Source organism: Aquarana catesbeiana, linkage group LG01, assembly GCF_042186555.1.
Source record: "Aquarana catesbeiana isolate 2022-GZ linkage group LG01, ASM4218655v1, whole genome shotgun sequence".
In the NCBI taxonomy this organism is placed as follows: domain Eukaryota; kingdom Metazoa; phylum Chordata; class Amphibia; order Anura; family Ranidae; genus Aquarana; species Aquarana catesbeiana.
In genome coordinates this window covers 940563520-940582218 of record NC_133324.1, presented here as the reverse complement: position 1 = coordinate 940582218, position 18699 = coordinate 940563520, and positions in this window count along the sequence as shown.

The window sequence follows — 18699 nt, the reverse complement described above, 5'->3', positions numbered from 1 at the left end:
GTATTCTTTAGTACATTGGTAGGAATTGAACACTTGTAGCTGAATGCACTCCCCTTGTGGGATTCAATCTTTGCCCGCCTGGATAGGCCTCTCTCACTTGCCTAGCAGCTAGTACGCAGCATGAACAAAAGTCTCTGCCACAGACTTGTTTGGAACAAAACCCGTACGATCCTCTGCCACAGGATGTAATGGTTTAGGATGAGTATCAGACACAGCACTTGAACCTTTAAGCCAACCCAGCAGTACTATGCAGTAAGATCATTTCAGGATGCGTCCTCCAACTGAGTCACCAGGCTCCTCTCCAGACCAGCACTCTGCATGATCCTTCCATGACGGGTCCTCCCCTGGGATCTCCTCAGTTTTCCAGCTTCTTCACTCAGGATAGACAGCTCAGGACCATTCCTCTGCCGCTGTGGTAATCCCCAGACAGGCTTCTGGGCCCACCCACACGCCGCAGCGACGTGGGCCTCCGGAATGGAGGACCACGAGGTGGTATTCCTATTGCATACCTGTCGGCCAGGAGGGCCAGCAGGTGGCTGAAAACTAACCTCTGAACATGGCGTCTGTCCCATAAATACCCTCTCCCAGAATGCACCTCGGAGGACCACCTCCACCGAATTGTCTCCTGGACAGAGGAGCACTCATACGCTTCAACACGTTGCCTTTCCAACACCGGCCCATGGGGACAACGACACCCACCGGCGCAGTGTGGAATCACACACAACTCAGCCAAGCTGGAACAGTAAGTAACCCACTAGATTTACCTATCAGCAGTAGATTAAAAATCTACCAGCGCTACATACTCCCCCCACTACAATAGACGTTGTACTCAACATCTGTCAAAAATAACTCCCAAGCCTGAGAGCAGGTATTTGAGCTTAAAACTTGGATTAAATTAAAGAAGAGAGGAAGACAGTAAAGAGACATTTCAACATTTTTTCAATATGTTCACATCCGTAAACAAAACCACATTAAGACTGCTGCAACCCCACTATCTATCTAGCTGAAAATCCTAACAGCTTGATAGGAGGTCCATTTGCTCCTGAAAAGAAACAAAGTTAAACACACACACGAGATATATACAGTTTAGGAGCAAAGTCTCATTCTGAAAGAAAAATGAAACTCTCTTCCCATAATTTTTCTTATGTTCCCACTAAGGAACCAACTAAAATAACTTGAGGAGTCCATCCCTATATATATTTAGTTATGTCATATCTTTTAAACGAAGGAAGTCCAGCTAGCAAAAGAACCCTGCATGATATTTAGAAACACTGAGATGAACATCAAATCTTGATCACGAAGATTTTTAACACTGACACTATCTATCTACATACCCCACTGTTCTTTATCCATAATCACCAGTAAAACCGAGGATCTGGCAATGTCAGGTTCTTTCCCAGTTTATCCACTGTAGTAATAAAGTACACCACGTCATCTCTTCCTGGTCTGCAAATGACCACTTTGTCAGCATAGATGTGCTGACCATAGTTCCAGTGTAGGAAACATCCACTGAAGTGTTCATCCATAGCAACAGAATATCCAGTTTTCCGGAAAGGCTTAGGCACAGACAAATAGTCCCAAACAGCTTCACTGTACCAAAGCTCCCGGTTGGCTTCAATCTCTTGCATAATGTCCTGGGTAACATATGGGAACTCCAGACCATATTCCGTGGCCACACACTTGTTAAGCATTCTCTGTAAACATGCAAGTTTAGGCAACAATCTATTTTTCCCCAAACCAGCGGGCACACAAGAGTTTAATGACTTGCTCACCATAGACCTGACGGGTGTCGGAAACAAAGTAGTAACTTTAGGCAATGTCTCCTTGAAAGTACTGTGTGGCTCCACACAAGTTGATGTTCTCCCAGAATCCAGGGCTGTCCATTCTGAGAAAGTTAAGGCAGAAGCAACATCTTCTCCCTGAGCCCATAACAGTTCCTGCGACATTGTCTCAAATAAATCATCATCACCGGAGAGATCCGACATGGAATCTATCTCCGAATCTCTCAACTCTTCTGCCGGCAAATATTTACACAAAGTCCCAGATACATTTCCCCGATCTCTCACCCATTCCTGAGGTGGACCTCTCTGGTTCGGGCAGTCTCTGGGGTAGGCCTCGACCACGGCCACGGGAAGCCTTTACGTATCCCACCTTCCTTTGGACAGGTGCAACGGGGATAGGCGTAGTGGACGCGGAAATCAAAGTAATGTCCGCTGATGAGTCAGTTACCGCAGTATCTCTCTCAGGAACACTTTCGGTGACAACGGGCAAAATCACGGCCTGCCGTTCTTTTTCAGCAGTAGTAGCAGCTTCTACTGTGGCGATACCTGTAGCCCAGTCCATACGATAAGCACGGGGCGACATGGTAGGTTGTTCCACCACAAACGAATACTCTCCACATTGCGGACAGCGACCAAATGGACAGAGATGTACGGCCAGTCCTTCACACTTGTGGCAAAGCATGCCCAGTCCCTCAATATCTCCGACTGTATAAAGAATAAACCTCCCCTGCGGTTTCAGACGAATGCCGGTATCTGTAAACAAGGTTCCGGTCAGCATAGCACCCGCAGCGGTGCTGGTAGGGAACATCTTAGGTCCCACAGTTGGTTGCATCACCGAAAAAGACATGGCCACACTCTGATCTTCTCAGCACGATCACGAGGCCTCTCTTCTTCTATGGCGCCAACACACATACACGCATCCCACGCAGTATCAAGTAGGCTAGGCTCCTCCCACTTGTTCTTCTAATCACGTAGCTCCCGGGCTTTTACTGGCGCCAGCCGCCTACGCAGTCAGAAATAAAGTCCTGCAACTTTAACCTCTTCTTCTCCTGAGAAATTGACAAAGTCCAACTTTCACTGTAAACTCCCGGTGAAACACTTCTCTAGGTTGCGGGAAGTTGACGGCTAACAAATCCCGGACGACGCCCCCACATGTAGCACTAACTCACGGTGGAGCTGCTGGTTTAAAGCGGGCTGTTACCTTCATTCCCGCCACCTCTGTTTCACCGGCTCCGGGTCTAGGGTCCCGTGGAGTTTACCTCTGAACGATGTAGGCACCAAACACTTGAGTATGTTTTCCAATGCTTTAATGAACAAGTAATAAAGGAAGTAGCAGGAAAGAGGCAGAAGGAAAGTTGCATGGAAGCTCAAATACCTTTCTTTAGTATTCTTTAGTACATTGGTAGGAATTGAACACTTGTAGCTGAATGCACTCCCCTTGTGGGATTCAATCTTTGCCTGCCTGGATAGGCCTCTCTCACTTGCCTAGCAGCCAGTACGCAGCACGAACAAAAGTCTCTGCCACAGACTTGTTTGGAACAAAACCCGTACGATCCTCTGCCACAGGATGTAATGGTTTAGGATGAGTATCAGACACAGCACTTAAACCTTTAAGTCAACCCGGCAGTACTATGCAGTAAGATCACTTCAGTATACGTCCTCCAACTGAGTCACCAGGCCCCTCTCCAGACCAGCACTCTGCATGATCCTTCCATGACGGGTCCTCCCTGGGATCTCCTCAGTTGTCCAGCTTCTTCACTCAGGATAGACAGCTCAGGACCATTCCTCTGCCACTGTGGTAGGCTCCAGACAGGATTCTGAGCCCACCCACACGCTGCAGCGACGTGGGCCTCCGGAACGGAGGACCACGAGGTGGTATTCCTATTGCATACCTGTCGGCCAGGAGGGCCAGCAGGTGGCTGAAAATGAACCCCTGAACATGGTGTCTGACCCATAAATACCCTCTCCCAGAATGCAACTTGTGCTGCTTGTGGCACCTTTCCTAACATCCTGCAAGCACACCGCCCCCATGTGAAAGCACTCAGGCTTTCACACTGAGGAGGCAGTTTTCAGGCACTTTACAGGCGCTATTTTTAGCACTAAAACGCCTGAAAAATACCCCAGTGTGAAAAGGGTCTTAAGTTACTGGCTGTGGTCACACTTCAGCCTCCCCATCATACCATACAAGGTTAATGTCCCTCTATGGTATGTGACGATGTCATGGCTTTGGGGTGAAGGAAGAGAAATTAGAATTAGGTAAGTGAAAGAGGTTACCCCCTCCCCCCACACACTGCGAGGATGGACTTTTTTACTGTCCTGGAGTTGGGCTGTATTATTATGATAAGAGTTTTTGATAGGTTAGGAATTCCTGGGACTTCTGAGATGCTACATAGATGTATTCCATATAAACACACATTTTATGTTATTAAAAAAAAATCATTTTACCGGATATAATGTGTATGTAGAATATATTTATGTAACACCTCAGAAGTCCCAGGAATTCCTAACCTGTTCAAGAATGTTACTTTATCTTTCAGTAAACCTGTCCTGCAAAGACTGCTATCTGTCCTCTGAGCTCTTCCATCATCCCCAGGGAGAGCTGTGCTGTGTGCTGGATAGGAGGAAAGTGATTGAGGGTGCACTCTGTGATGATCTCTTCCTGCTCCTCCCACTTGTACTGGAGGCTGGATCTGTGAAAGCCCCGACTCAGACAGGAACCCGAGGAGAGAGACAGTTTTCATCCAAATGCTGCATCAGAGAGGAGTTCGGCAAGCTGTCTTCTGGCAACACAGGGCATAGGATGGTGGGTAACACAGGGCATAGGATGGTGGGTAACTCCTGTGAGGACTGCAGCCACAGCTGTGAAGTAAGCAGTCAGGAATTATCCGATGCTCTCTGAAGTTCACATGCTTAATCTCTGACAGCGGACGGTGGAGTGATATTCAGCTGACAGGGATATTGTAGCCGGAACTACAGAGTCAGCATTGGAAAATGCGGCTGACTGACTGATTACTCACAGGAGTTGTACACATCCATGACAAATAGTCTCACTTGCAGTAGTGTCAATTAGAAAAAAAGGAATTCTCACACATTTTGGCAGCAAAAAAGCCCTGGGGTGTGTTGGATGTGCCTGGGCATTAGGGTGTGCCCAGGTACACCGGGCACACCCTGTGCACACGCCCATGGTGGCAGCATCATGTTGCGGGAAATCTTTTCTTCAGCAGGGACAGGGAAGTTGGTCAGAGTTGATGGGAAGGTGGATGGAGCCAAATACAGGGCAATCTTAAGGCCCGTACACACGATCGGACTTTTTGACAACAAACATGCAAATTAGCTGTTTTGGAGCAACATCTGACCGTGTGTATGCTCCATAGGACAAATTTTTTCTGTTTCCATCGGAATTTTGTTGGCTGTGCGAACGGACAAACTTTCTGGCAACAAAAGTCCGATGGAGCAAAGTCCGATCGTGTGTACATAAAAGCATCGGACTTTTGTACAAACTACAGTACGCGGCCGCAAGAATGTTTCCAGCGTGAACCCATCGCGCTGGTTCTCGGTGACAGGGTACTGTACATCTCGCGCTGGCCGTACCAGACCCTTATCCGAGCACACAGCCTGGCCAGTCAGGAAAGGGGGTGGGGATGAGCAAGCGTCCCCCCCTCCTGAGCCGTACCAGGCCGCATGCCCTCAACACAGGGGGTGGGTGCTTTGGCCCCCCCACCCCAGAGCACCTTTCCCCATGTTGATGAGGACAAGGGCCTCTTCCCAACAACCCTGGCCGTTGGTTGTCCGGGTCTGCGGGCAAGGGGCTCATCGGAATCCGGGAGCCCCCTTTAATAAGGGGGCCCCCAGATCCCGGCCCCCCACCCAATGTGAATGAGTATGGGGTACATGGTACCTCTACCCATTCACCTAGGGAAAAAGTGTCAATAAAAAAACACACTACACAGGTTTTAAAAGTAATTTATTAGGCAGCTCCAGGGGTCTTCTTCCGACTTCGGGGGTCTTCTGCCGACTTCGGGGGTCTCTCAGGACTCTTCTCCCTCTCTCCGGTGTCGTCTCCGCGCTTTCTGGTTCTCCGGTGCCTTCTTCCTTCTGCCGGGCTCCTCCACTATCTTCTGCTCTTTTGCCAGTCTTTTGCTAGCGGAGGAGCCCGGAGATATCTTGATCTTCTTCTTCCCTCTTCTCTTCCAGAGATGTTGACACGACGCTCTCTCTGGCTGTAATGCTGTCTGTGCGCTCTGCTATGACTTTTATAGGCGGTGACCCCGCCCCCTATGACATCACAGTACTGGGGCATGCTGGGACTGTAAGGTCATAAGGGGGCGTGGTCATGTCATCTTATGACCACGCCCCCTTATGACCTCACAGTCCCAGCATGCCCCGGGACTGTGATGTCATAGGGGGTGGGGTCACCGCCTATATAAGTCATAGCAGAGCGCACAGACAGCATTACAGCCAGAGAGATCGTCGTGTCAACATCTCTGGAAGAGAAGAGGGAAGAAGACGATCAAGATATCTCTGGGCTCCTCCGCTAGCAAAAGACTCCCATATTCCCATAAGCCCCCCACAGACCCCGACAACCAACGGCCAGGGTTGTCGGGAAGAGGCCCTTGTGGTACGGCTCAGGAGGGGGGGCGCGCTCATCCCCACCCCCTTTCCTGACCGGCCGGGCTGCGTGCTCGGATAAGGGCCTGGTATGGATTTTGGGGGGACCCCCACGCGTTTTTTTCGGCATAGGGGGTTCCCCTTTAAAATCCATACCAGATCTAAGGGCCTGGTGTGCCCCTGGAGGGGAACCCATGCCGTTTTTTTATTTAAAATTTGGCGTGGAGTTCCCCCTCAAGATTCATACCAAACACAGTGCCTGGCATTGGCGGGGATCCAAGTCGGATCCCCGCACCAGTGTGAACCCGGCTCGCAAGGTGTCAGTCTCGCCACTAAAAGTGGCGAGATTGGCACAATATCAGACAATACAAAAGTTGACCAAAGGGTGGTGGTAAAGAGCTGAAAAACCACGTGATTTGGTGAAAGTTGGCTGGAAAAGTCCTGCCGTCTTTATGCAAGACAAACTTCTGGCCAACGCCCTTTGTACAAAAATCCAAGGGAAAGTTTGTACAAAGTCCTATCGTGTGTATGGGGCTTTAGAAGAAAACCTGTTAGGCTGCTTTCACACTGAGGTGCTTTACAGGCGGTATAGTGCTAAAAATAGCGCCTGCATAGCGCCTGTAAAGAGCCTCTCCTCTCACTCCAGTGTCAAAGTCCGAGTGCGCTGGCAGGATGCCAAAAAAGGTCCTGCAAACCGCTCCTACAACACCCCTGCTCATTGAAATCAATGGGTAGCGCCTCCAAAGTGCCAGCAAAACGGGTGCATTTAACCCTTTTTCTGCCATTAGCAGGGGTTAAAAGCGCCCCGCTAGTGGCCAAAAAGGGCCGCAAAAAGGATGATAAAGCACCACTAATAGCGGCGCTTTACCACCAACGTCCCCAACGCTCCAGTATGAAAGTAGCTTTAGAGTCTGCAAAAGACTTAAGACTGGGGCGGAGGTTCACCTTCCAGCAGGACAACGACCCTAAACATACAGTCAAAGCTACAATGGAATGGTTTAGATCAAAGCAAATTCATGTATTAGAATGGCCCAATCACAGTCCAGACCTAAATCCAATTGAGAACCTGTGGAAAGACTTGAAAATTGCCTTTCACAGACACTCTCCATCCAATCTGACAGAGCTTGAGCTATTTTGCAAAGATGAATAGGCAAAAATGTCACTCTTTAGATGTGCAAAGATGGTAGAGACATCCTCAAAAAGACTTGCAGCTGTAATTGCAGCGAAAGGTGGTTCTACAAAGTATTGACTCCGGGGGGGCTGAATATAAATGCACACCACACTTTTCACACGTTTATTTGTAAAAATTGAAAAACATTTATCATTTTCCTTCTACTTCACAATTATATGTTACTTTGTGTTGGTCTATCACATAGAATCCCAATAAAACAAATTTATGTTTTTGGTTGTAACATGACAAAATGTGGAAAATGTCAAGCGGTATGAATACTGTAGCACAGTATTGTATGTATGAGCACTGTACACTTTAACTATAATGACAACTTCTACATAGTCCAAAAGCAGCTTACTAACAAGTACAAATTCTACCAGAAATGTTGGAGATCTCTCCTTCTGGACATGGGACACACTCATAGCAACATTCATGAATTGAAGATCCAAACATTTTTCTGCTGCCAGGTAAACAGGGATCTGAGCATCGAGATACCGGAACCTAAAAATCAGATATTATTATTATTTTGTAGAGGTCCATCAGGTGCAATGAAGCTACATTATACAAACTAAGAACAACAGCATATATAAATTCAACACTTCATATACCTGATATGTGCCTGCTGTACAATGTATTTGTATGAGAAAGTGCCTAGTTCTCTTTGTCTTTGTATTGCTTCCTTTATGTGAAATCCCTGGTGTTCCTGCTAGTCCCTCTGCTTTCCTATTAAAAACCGACCACACTAAGGAGGAGAACACACAGTGGTCAGTTCTCTAGCTGTGCTGGGAACTCCTCCAATGACCAGACTTGTCCTCGCATGCCTCCCCTTGCACAGCCACTCATTGGGAAGACCAGTGCACTGATGTTTCTCCACCCTCACCTCCCTATACAGCTGGAAACAGAGGGTACTGTATGTGATTATTAATCAAAAACAGGGGAAAAGGTATTTATAATGATTTTTATTTTTATACACAAATTTTACCATTCATTTCTATTGAAACTACAAAGGGAGAGATTAGAGTCAGTTAGAAAATTGTACTTTAATTCTTATTGCTAGCTCTTGGGCCATCAACTACTTTTTGTTTTGTTTTCCTTATAATAGGGTTTTTTTTGTTCTTAATTATCTTTTGTGGGTGCTCCAAAGTTACTTTTAGCTGCTGTGTTATCTATAGTGAACCTTCTTTTTCATGTTTTGGTGTAAAGCTTCCCTAAAAACAAATGGGCGGTTGTTTCATGAAGTAGGTATTTTGGGGATTATTTTGGGGGTATATATGAACTCTTGTTTAAGGGGGTACTATTATGGGGTTTTCTTTAAATTTGGGGTATATTGGTTTATTTTGTAGTTTGTTAGGGCCTTGTTCAATATTTTTATTAATTCAAAGTAAGACGCTGTTCTCAGAGTACAAGAAGTATAACATAACGATTTAGAGTACAGGACAATCACATATTAAGACATTGTCAATTACAATAGTCAGATGTCATAGGAAGGCATGCTAGCTGGTATACTAAATTGTGAGCCAAAATTAAAACAGTAGTGCAGGGTTAATGACTAATGCTATACATTAAATAGTAATGTCTGCTTGGCAGTGAGGGTCCACACTAACAGGATGTCTGAGGAATCACGTAAAGTTGTTGTACAGTTAAAAGGTCTTTAACCTTAATGCATTCTCTGCTTTAAGGTAAAAAACCTTTTACATGCAGCTCACCCCACAACCTCCCTTAAATACTCACCTGAGCCCGATCTCGGTCCAGCACTGTCTGCAGCAGCTCCTCTCCTGGGTCTCCAGCAGGAGAGGAGCAGCAGGAACCATTGGCTCCTGCTGCTGTCCATCTAAACCTGTAAGCAGAGAGCAGGGGGTGGGGCCGATCTCCGTCCAGCACTATCTGCAGCAGCTCCTCTCCTGGGTCTCCAGCAGGAGAGGAGCAGTAGGAACGGGATGGGGAGTGAATCCACATGAGTAACACTCGGCAGGAAGAACCAGAAGCTCCGGCAGATGACCTGACAAGATGAGGATCGGGGCTGCCCTATGCAAACCCATTGCACAAAGCAAGTAAGTATAACATGTTTGTTATTTTATTGAAAAAAAATGGAAGCTTTACAATTGCTTAAACAGGCGAAGCGTAGATAAGGAATTGGAGGGGAAGGGTGAGTTACGGAGGGTCCACAGAGGATACAGGCTATTAGCCGGGCAAGAAAGAGGGCTAAGGGCTTTTTATATTTTTTATTTTGTGTTAATAGGGTTTTTTTGAAGTCTGGGTTTTTTTAAGTGCAGCATTCCCTGCTTACTGACCATCTGTTCTTGGATCTACCTTTTGAAAGATAAAAGTGTAAGAACAATGTACACCTAAACCACCTCATGTTATATCACTCAAATTCACAGGGCCCTCTCCCTTATTTCCATAGATTAAAAAAGGTTAGGAATACACCAGTTAGGCCTTATTCCTGAATAAAACTATATGACTGCTGGTCACTTTAACTCTTTAACTACTGTATCTTCTGCAGTATCTTTATTGTTGTTGTAAAATTCCAGGCTGTGGTCTTTGTCTCTGGTAATTTTAGGCCTGACCATGCTACTTAAAATTTTCCGGTTGTTGGTCAATTTTACCCTGTTGTGACATCTGCTGTCTCTTAATTCTTATAGTATCTTACCTTTACATAAGCTATCCCCCCTTCTGTCCATCATGAATGCTGCTGCCAGTCTCATCCACCTTACCAATTGCTCTGTGTCTGCTACTCCTCTCTGTCAATACCTCCACTGGCCTTGGCTCACTCAATGAATTAAATTCAAAATACTAACAATAACTTTCAAAGCCATCCACAGCTCAGCCCCCAGCTACATCACCAGCCTAGTTTCAAAATACCAACCTAATCATTCTCTTTGTTCCTCCCAAGACCTCCTGCTCTCTAGCTCTCTTGTCACTTCCTCCCATGTGTCAGAAACCATAAATCAGACTGAGACAGAAGTACAGTTAAATTAGATTTGTTCAATAACAATAAAAAAAGGTAAACAGAGTAAACATTGTCAAAACATAGCCAGAGTTCAGGAACTGGAACGGATAGTCAGGCAAGCCAAAATGTCAGGGAGCCAGAGATGAGCATAGTAGAACAGCAAGCAGGATCTGGACCCAGACGGAATGTCAGCTAAGCAAGTCTTTAACAGGAACACAAGAGAGCGTCTCTAGAGATGTGACCAAGGGGAAGGCAGAGATCATCTGGGCTGGACGGCTTAAGTAGGCAGGACTGACGAGCAGGATATCATCCACAGGTGCATCACTGTGGAGAGACAGGAGCTGGCAATTATCTGACAGCTGAGTGGCCAGCTTAGAGAAGGAAGGGCTGAGCCCAGCCCTGACAGTACCCCCTCCTCAATGACCCTTCCCCCTCGGAGGACCACAAGGCTTGAGGGGAAAACATCTATGGAAATCATGGAGGAGGACAGGGGCATGTACGTCCGAGAATGAGACCCAAGAGCATTCCTCCAGCCCGTAGCCTTTCCAATGCACCAGGTACTATATGAGCTTACTGAACCTACGGGAGTCAACAATGAACTGTACTTCATACTCCTCATGGTTCTCAACCTGTACAGGGTAAAGACGAGGCACTGAGGTGGTAAAGCGGTTGCAGACCAAAGGTTTTAATAAGGAGACATGAAATACATTTGAGATATGCCTATTAGAAGGAAGGTCTAATGCGTAAGACACTGGGTTACTCCAGCGAAGAATAGGGAAAGGCCCAATAAACCGAGGTGCGAACTTCAGACAGGGAACACGAAGTCGGAGGTTGCGAGATGACAGCCAGACCCTGTCCCTAACCTGGTAGGAAAGTGCAGGCAGGTGTCTGCGGTCAGCATGGAGTCTGTACCTATCATTAGCATGTCACAAAGCCTCCTGGATTTGTGCCCAAGTGGAACGAAGAACACGGAGATGCTCCTCTAACGCATCAATACTCCGCTGAACAAAAAAGTAATGCAACATGGAAGGATGGAAACCACAATTTGCTATAAATGGGGACAATCGGAAAGCAGAATTCAAGGCACTATTGTGAGCAAACTGTCCACGGTAAGAGTTCTGACAAGTTGTTTTAATGGTCAGAAATATAGCAACGTAGGAATTGCTCCAAGGACTGAATTGGCTCGTTCTGCGGCCCCATTAGACTGTGGATTATACACAGAGGAGAAAGCAAGCTGAATTCCCAACTATGCACAAAAGGCTCCCCAGTACCGAGACACAAACTGACTACCCCTGTCCGAGACAATCACCTTGGGTAGTGAAGGGATATTTAGCTTAACCACATCCATTTTACAATAATCAACTTCCATTTTGTTTTTTATCCTATATATACAACAGTGTAGCGCTGGACTAATAAAAATACGCATATAATAATATATGCGAAAGAGCCAAGATCCCAATATTTATAAGTGAATGTGAAAAAAACATGTACCACTTAATCTCCAACAATTAAGTGTCTAAATACGTGTAATTAGATCAAATGCACCAATATGTATCCAAAACGAAAATTAATATATAATAAACTTAAAATATATCATATAAGTCCGATGTGGATAATTAAAATTACATCGACATGTGATAAGAAACTTATTTCAATTATATACTATTAATTGATCCTTCGTGCTTAGTGATCACAATGAAAGTGAAAAATGAAAGTGAATAATTATAATAAAAGTCCCAGTAAATAATGAACCAAAAGTCCCAAACGTGACAACACTCCAACACAAAATCCGGTTCGATATTCCACCGCAGCTGTTGCCCACCACCAAAGGACAAATTGGAGGCTTACCGGACAGCCTGCGACCGCCCTTATTCAGGGGGGTCAAAACAGGCTCTGTAGAGATGTACAAATCCAGATGGTGTCCTCACCCATGCTTTCCCGATGTTCTCCAGATATTCCTATGGGAAGCCAAGGGGGGCCTCCTAGCAGAGTGTAGCAAGTGTTTCCCTCCGGATGCAATAGGGATTGAATCAAAAATGCCCCAAAAAGGAAAAGAGAGAGCTCCGATAGTGTAGGACAATCTCACTGGTTTATTTAAAAGGCATGAAAACAAATAAAACTTCTGGCAGGGAGAAATGAAACAAAAAACTCCGCCGCCGTTTAAAATCCAATCGCGCATGCGCGATGCGTGCTCGCGTTGTGACCCGCGAGCACGCATCGCGCATGCGCGATTGGATTTTAAACGGCGGCGGAGTTTTTTGTTTCATTTCTCCCTGCCAGAAGTTTTATTTGTTTTCATGCCTTTTAAATAAACCAGTGAGATTGTCCTACACTATCGGAGCTCTCTCTTTTCCTTTTTGGGGCATTTTTGATTCAATCCCTATTGCATCCGGAGGGAAACACTTGCTACACTCTGCTAGGAGGCCCCCCTTGGCTTCCCATAGGAATATCTGGAGAACATCGGGAAAGCATGGGTGAGGACACCATCTGGATTTGTACATCTCTACAGAGCCTGTTTTGACCCCCCTGAATAAGGGCGGTCGCAGGCTGTCCGGTAAGCCTCCAATTTGTCCTTTGGTGGTGGGCAACAGCTGCGGTGGAATATCGAACCGGATTTTGTGTTGGAGTGTTGTCACGTTTGGGACTTTTGGTTCATTATTTACTGGGACTTTTATTATAATTATTCACTTTCATTTTTCACTTTCATTGTGATCACTAAGCACGAAGGATCAATTAATAGTATATAATTGAAATAAGTTTCTTATCACATGTCGATGTAATTTTAATTATCCACATCAGACTTATATGATATATTTTAAGTTTATTATATATTAATTTTCGTTTTGGATACATATTGGTGCATTTGATCTAATTACACGTATTTAGACACTTAATTGTTGGAGATTAAGTGGTACATGTTTTTTTCACATTCACTTATAAATATTGGGATCTTGGCTCTTTCGCATATATTATTATATGCGTATTTTTATTAGTCCAGCGCTACACTGTTGTATATATTGTTTAATTTGTGTGCCCTTGTATTGGGGTTATTGTGTTTTAGCGGCAGGATTTACTTCACGTTTTTCATACTTCTTTTTTCACTTTTTAAATAAAACACCGAGCGCAATTTCTCCCCCTTTCCCTTTTGTTTTTTATCCTGTACTCTATTTTACAGACAGCTGCATGTACTGTTCATTATTCTTCTTATCTTTCCTTACTTTCCATTTCTTGTAAAGCACATGATTTTTGGTTTCACTTTTGTCATGAAATGTTTCTGTATTTGATTGGATAATTTGTATGACACGGTCAAGGGGTGGTAGTTTCTGAAAGCCCCCTTTAAATATTCACACCAAAGAATAAAGAATAGATTTGCTCGGCGAGACTTTGTCATTCTTTTTTTATCATTGTCTCAATGGGCTAATCTCACAGGCCTGTGGGGATTGTAAGGTACACCTTATGCAGACTTATCGAGGGTCTAAAAATATCCCTAGACAACCTACATCACCTTTCAGATGGGAGCTCGTCCGGGATTGATCATAATACGTTCGGTGATCTAGATTTATATCTATTTTTCTCTTGCCGTGATTTATTTAGAGATCAATTCCTTTTAAGGGACCTGTAATTAGTTTTTTAGACCTCGATCGATAAGCCCTGGGTGGGCTTCAAAAAACTGCTCTGAGAAGCAGTAAGATAAGCCCTGGGTGGGCTTCAAAAAAAACATTTCTCTGAGAAGCAATAAAAAACCCTGGGTGGGTTTTAAGGACTTTAAGGAGAAGTCCATAGAATAAGACCACAGCGACTGTTTCTGGTAAACAGTAAAAACCTTCGGGAAAGGTTGATTTATACAGTACTGTAATTATAAGAAAAAGTCTGATAAGGTGTGCCGGACAAAACCTGATCTCTTTGCTTTATCTTCCTGTTGCGTAGCTAGCTGTTATAAGATGATTTGTAATCTGTGTAATGTTTGTCTGTGTGGAATTTGTCGGGTGTCATAAGGTAAGATGACACCTTTTCCACTGCACTGTTTATTTTTTAATGATTTATATATGAATGCTTTGACTCTACAGTTTAAGATATAACCTGTATCTTATTGTAGTCTGCAGATTCTGGCATTGATTCAGTGAGTAAATATTTTCTTTTCCTTGCAGTAATCAGACGTTCAGTGTCATTTTAGAGAAAGAACTAAAAAGAGAAATAAAATATTGGGTGGTCTGAAAAAATAAAATATTGGGTGGTTTCTTTTTCTCCGTCCCTGTAGATGAGGAGACACGGCCACTCTTAGTTTTTACTGTGTCGATTGACAAACACAGTCGTCATTTTATCTGGTGTAGAATGCCGCAGAGTTATATAGACTCACCTGTGGTCTATTCTATAGTACTCCAAGCCACCCTCAGGCCTTGGACTCGTGGTTCTGTACTGTTGCAGTATGTTAATGATCTTTTTATTTGTAGTTCTTCAGAGGAGGACTGCCGAGCTGATAGCCTATCCTTATTGAAATGGTTACATGTATGTGGTCACAAAGTGTCTAAGAAAAAGTTACAATGGTGTAAACAGGAGGTTGAGTACCTAGGGTTTGTGCTGTCTCTGGGAGTTAGGAAAGTCAGTCAAAAAAAAGAGCTGTCGCTCTTGTGGGTTTGCCCTGCCCACTTACCAAGAAAGACATGCTTACCTTTCTTGGAATGATTGGTTGCTGCCACCAATGAATACCTGACTGTTCTTTCTATGACAATATATTGAGACAAGCAACCCTCTCTGAAATGTCTGATACTGTAAAATGGTCTGATGAAATGTTAAATGTTTTTGCCATGTTGAAATGTGCAATGGTTACCAGCCCGAGCCTCGGTCTCCCTGAAATATGGCAAAATGTATAACTTGTTTGCCAGGGAAAATTGCAGAACCATGGCGGGAGTACTGGCCCAGGAACATGGTGGGAGACTGCGCCCTGTAGTTTTTTTTTTTTCTCTCAAAGATGGTCTTGGTGCAGGTTCAGGGCATGCCTGCGTGTCTCAAAATTTTAGCGTCCTGTGCGATGATGGTTGAGATGGCCACTTCTTTCACTCTGGGAAACGACACCACACTTCACACCACCCACAATGTGTCAATCCTGTTGAAAAATGTACATACACAGCACATGTCTGCTCAGAGGTTGAGCGGATATGAGGTGATTTTGCTGTCCAATCCAAAATTGCACATCAAATTTGCTTCTCCCACTGCAGGCCCAGCACTAATTTAAACGCCCTTTCAGGATTAAAAGGAGAACAGGATGAGGTTGTGCCACAACATGACTGCATAAACCTCATTCACCAAGACACATCACCCAGGTCTGATTTATCTTCCACAGCACTACCAGACACACAGAATGTTTTTGTGGATGGTTCTTGCTCTAGGCCAAATGATTACACATACCATGCAGGGTATGCAGTTGTGCAGCTTCCAGATGTTATACTTGAGGCCAAGCCTATCCCATATCAATCAGCACAGGCTGCTAAATTAATTGCACTCACTAGATCATGCCAGCTCTTTGAAGGTCAGGATGTAAACATTTACACTGACTCGAAGTATGGGTACGGTGTGGTACACGACTTTGGTGTGATATGAAGTAGGCGTGGCTTTGTGGCAGCAGATGGAAAGAACATCTCACATTTTTCTATGATAATGTTACTGCTAAAAAGCTATCCAGCTACCTAAAACACTGGCTATAGTACATTTCAGAGAACTTACAGGCCAACAGACAGAGATAGCCAGGGGAAATGCTCTGGCTGACCTTGCTGCTAAACAAGCTGCTATCTCACAGACAACAGACATCCAAATGGCTATGCTGATACCTGACCTATCCCCATTTGAACAGTCACTCCCAGATCTCCAGGATTATGCATCAAATTATGAGTTGAGGAACTGGGATAAAAAGGGTGTGCAGAAAGATCCAAAAACTGGACTTCTCTGCACAGAGGGGAAACCATGTATACCAGCGGCAAGTGCATCACTCACTCTTCATCTCACAGTACCACAGAATAGGCCACGCAGGTATACAGGTCACGGCTGATCTGCTGATCTTCTGAGTAGAGATTTTTATATTCTCAGGATGGGTCGAACTATTTGTGACCACAAAAGAAGATGCACAAACAGTAGTGAGGATCCTCACTTAGGAAATCATTCCTCGATGGGGATGCCCACTTCAAATAAACTCAGACAATGGCCCAGCTTTCATAGCCAGGGTTTGCCAGGACTTGGTAAAAACTCTCAAGATAGAATGGAAGTTCCACATTCCCTACCACCCTCAAAGCTCAGGGATAGTAGAAAGAATGAACAGAACAATAAAAGACAAGATAAGAAAGGCCACAGGAGGAACCTTTGCCAAGTGGAAAAAGGTCCTCCCAGCAGTCCTGGCAGAAATAAGAATGACCCCTTCCAAAACAACAGGGTATTCACCTTTTGAAGTTTTGATGGGTAGACCTTTCCCCACCCCATGGGCCAGAGCACCTTTAATGGTAGAAAAGGGAGATTTAGACTTAATACAACAAGAATATGTAAGAAAACTGGTTGAAACATTGGATACAGTCGAAAGAAATGTTGCTCGCACCTCTCCTTTTTCTTCACAGGAAGCTACTCACCCCTTCAAGGTGGGAGACACTGTGGTGGTCCAACCGCTAAACAGAAATAAGAAGCAAGAGTATCCCTTTGGACCTCCCACCACAGTGGTTGCAGTGACCAGAACAGCCATCCTAGTGGAAAACTGCCAGTCCTGGATCCATGCCAGCCGAGTAAAAAAAGGTTGCCCAAAGCCCCAGGAGCAGGAAGGAGACCTTGGATAAAGGAGGCCCTCAAGCAGAAGTCCAAGCATATGAAGGAGGAGTTCCTGGGAAAGCAGGTCCAGCCAGAGAAGATGACCTTGCTTATTTCACCACAGACTTCTGGCAAGGCATTTTGCCTCCTGATCCTGATCTCTCTGATAGTGTCCCTGCCAACCTGGATCATCAATAACTGTATCTACCACCCTGAAGATTTGGGTGCAATTAAAAGTATCTGTGGGAACACACACACACAAGAGAACATTACAGTGACACAAGCTAGAACAAAGAGAGAGATTGGAGATAGTTTTACTGATAAGATGCTTTTGCTAAAATTTAAGTATGCTTATGCTCAAAAATCAGGGTATAAAGAATGTTGGATATGTAGCAAATTACATCCTAGCACTGCCCGAATTCCCCTTTTGGCTGTACCTTTAAATATTTCCTCCTTCCTCAACGAGACTCCTCCTGTCTTCTTAACTAACATATCCACTCTGTACATAAACAACACTGTTACCTTTCCAATAGCAGGTAAAAGTAATTTCCCTGGTTGGTGTTTTAATTTAGGGAATGAGACACAGACTAACTCCTCCATTTGTAGCAGGTCAATATTTAACATCTCCCTGTGCCAACCTACAGGCCAGTATACACCCCAGATACCCCCTCAAACACCGCAACAAAAGGGAGTTGTTCTATAAACAAGATATTGCCTGGGCATGGTTTCCTTCTTGGACAGGATGGGGGATAAAAATGATGAAAAGGTTGAACAATTATTCAAGTATATTGGATGAGATAATGGAGAGGAATTCAGATGACATTGCTATGTTAAACATAGAAACTAGAGCAATTAGAAAACAGCTAGAACTACATGAGTTAGCTATAGAAAGCATGAGTGCAGCTCTCGCAGGTTTATGTGAAATGACTGAGGACTACGAATGCTGTACTTGGATCTCTAACATGAGTGCCAAGGTGCCTGACTACTATGATATTTATCCTTGCTCTGATTCTTTACCTCTGCTTTAAGTGTTGTATTTGCATCATTGCACGCATTCAGTCTCCTGATGATAAGGTTCTATCCTACATGACATACATGAAGAATCATCAGGCAATCTATGCCACAATACCAAAGAAGTACTAGAACACTAGATAGAATGTAGAGATCATCTTATACGATCTAAGAGGGGATTGAAGGGATATTTAGCTTAACCACATCCATTTTACAATAATCAACTTCCATTTTGTTTTTTATCCTGTACTCTATTTTACAGACAGCTGCATGTACTATTCATTATTCTTCTTATCTTTTCCTTACTTTCCATTTCTGGTATAGCAGGTGATTTACCAGAAATGATGCGTTTGTTTGGTTTCACTTTTGTCATAAAATGTTTCTGTATTTGATTG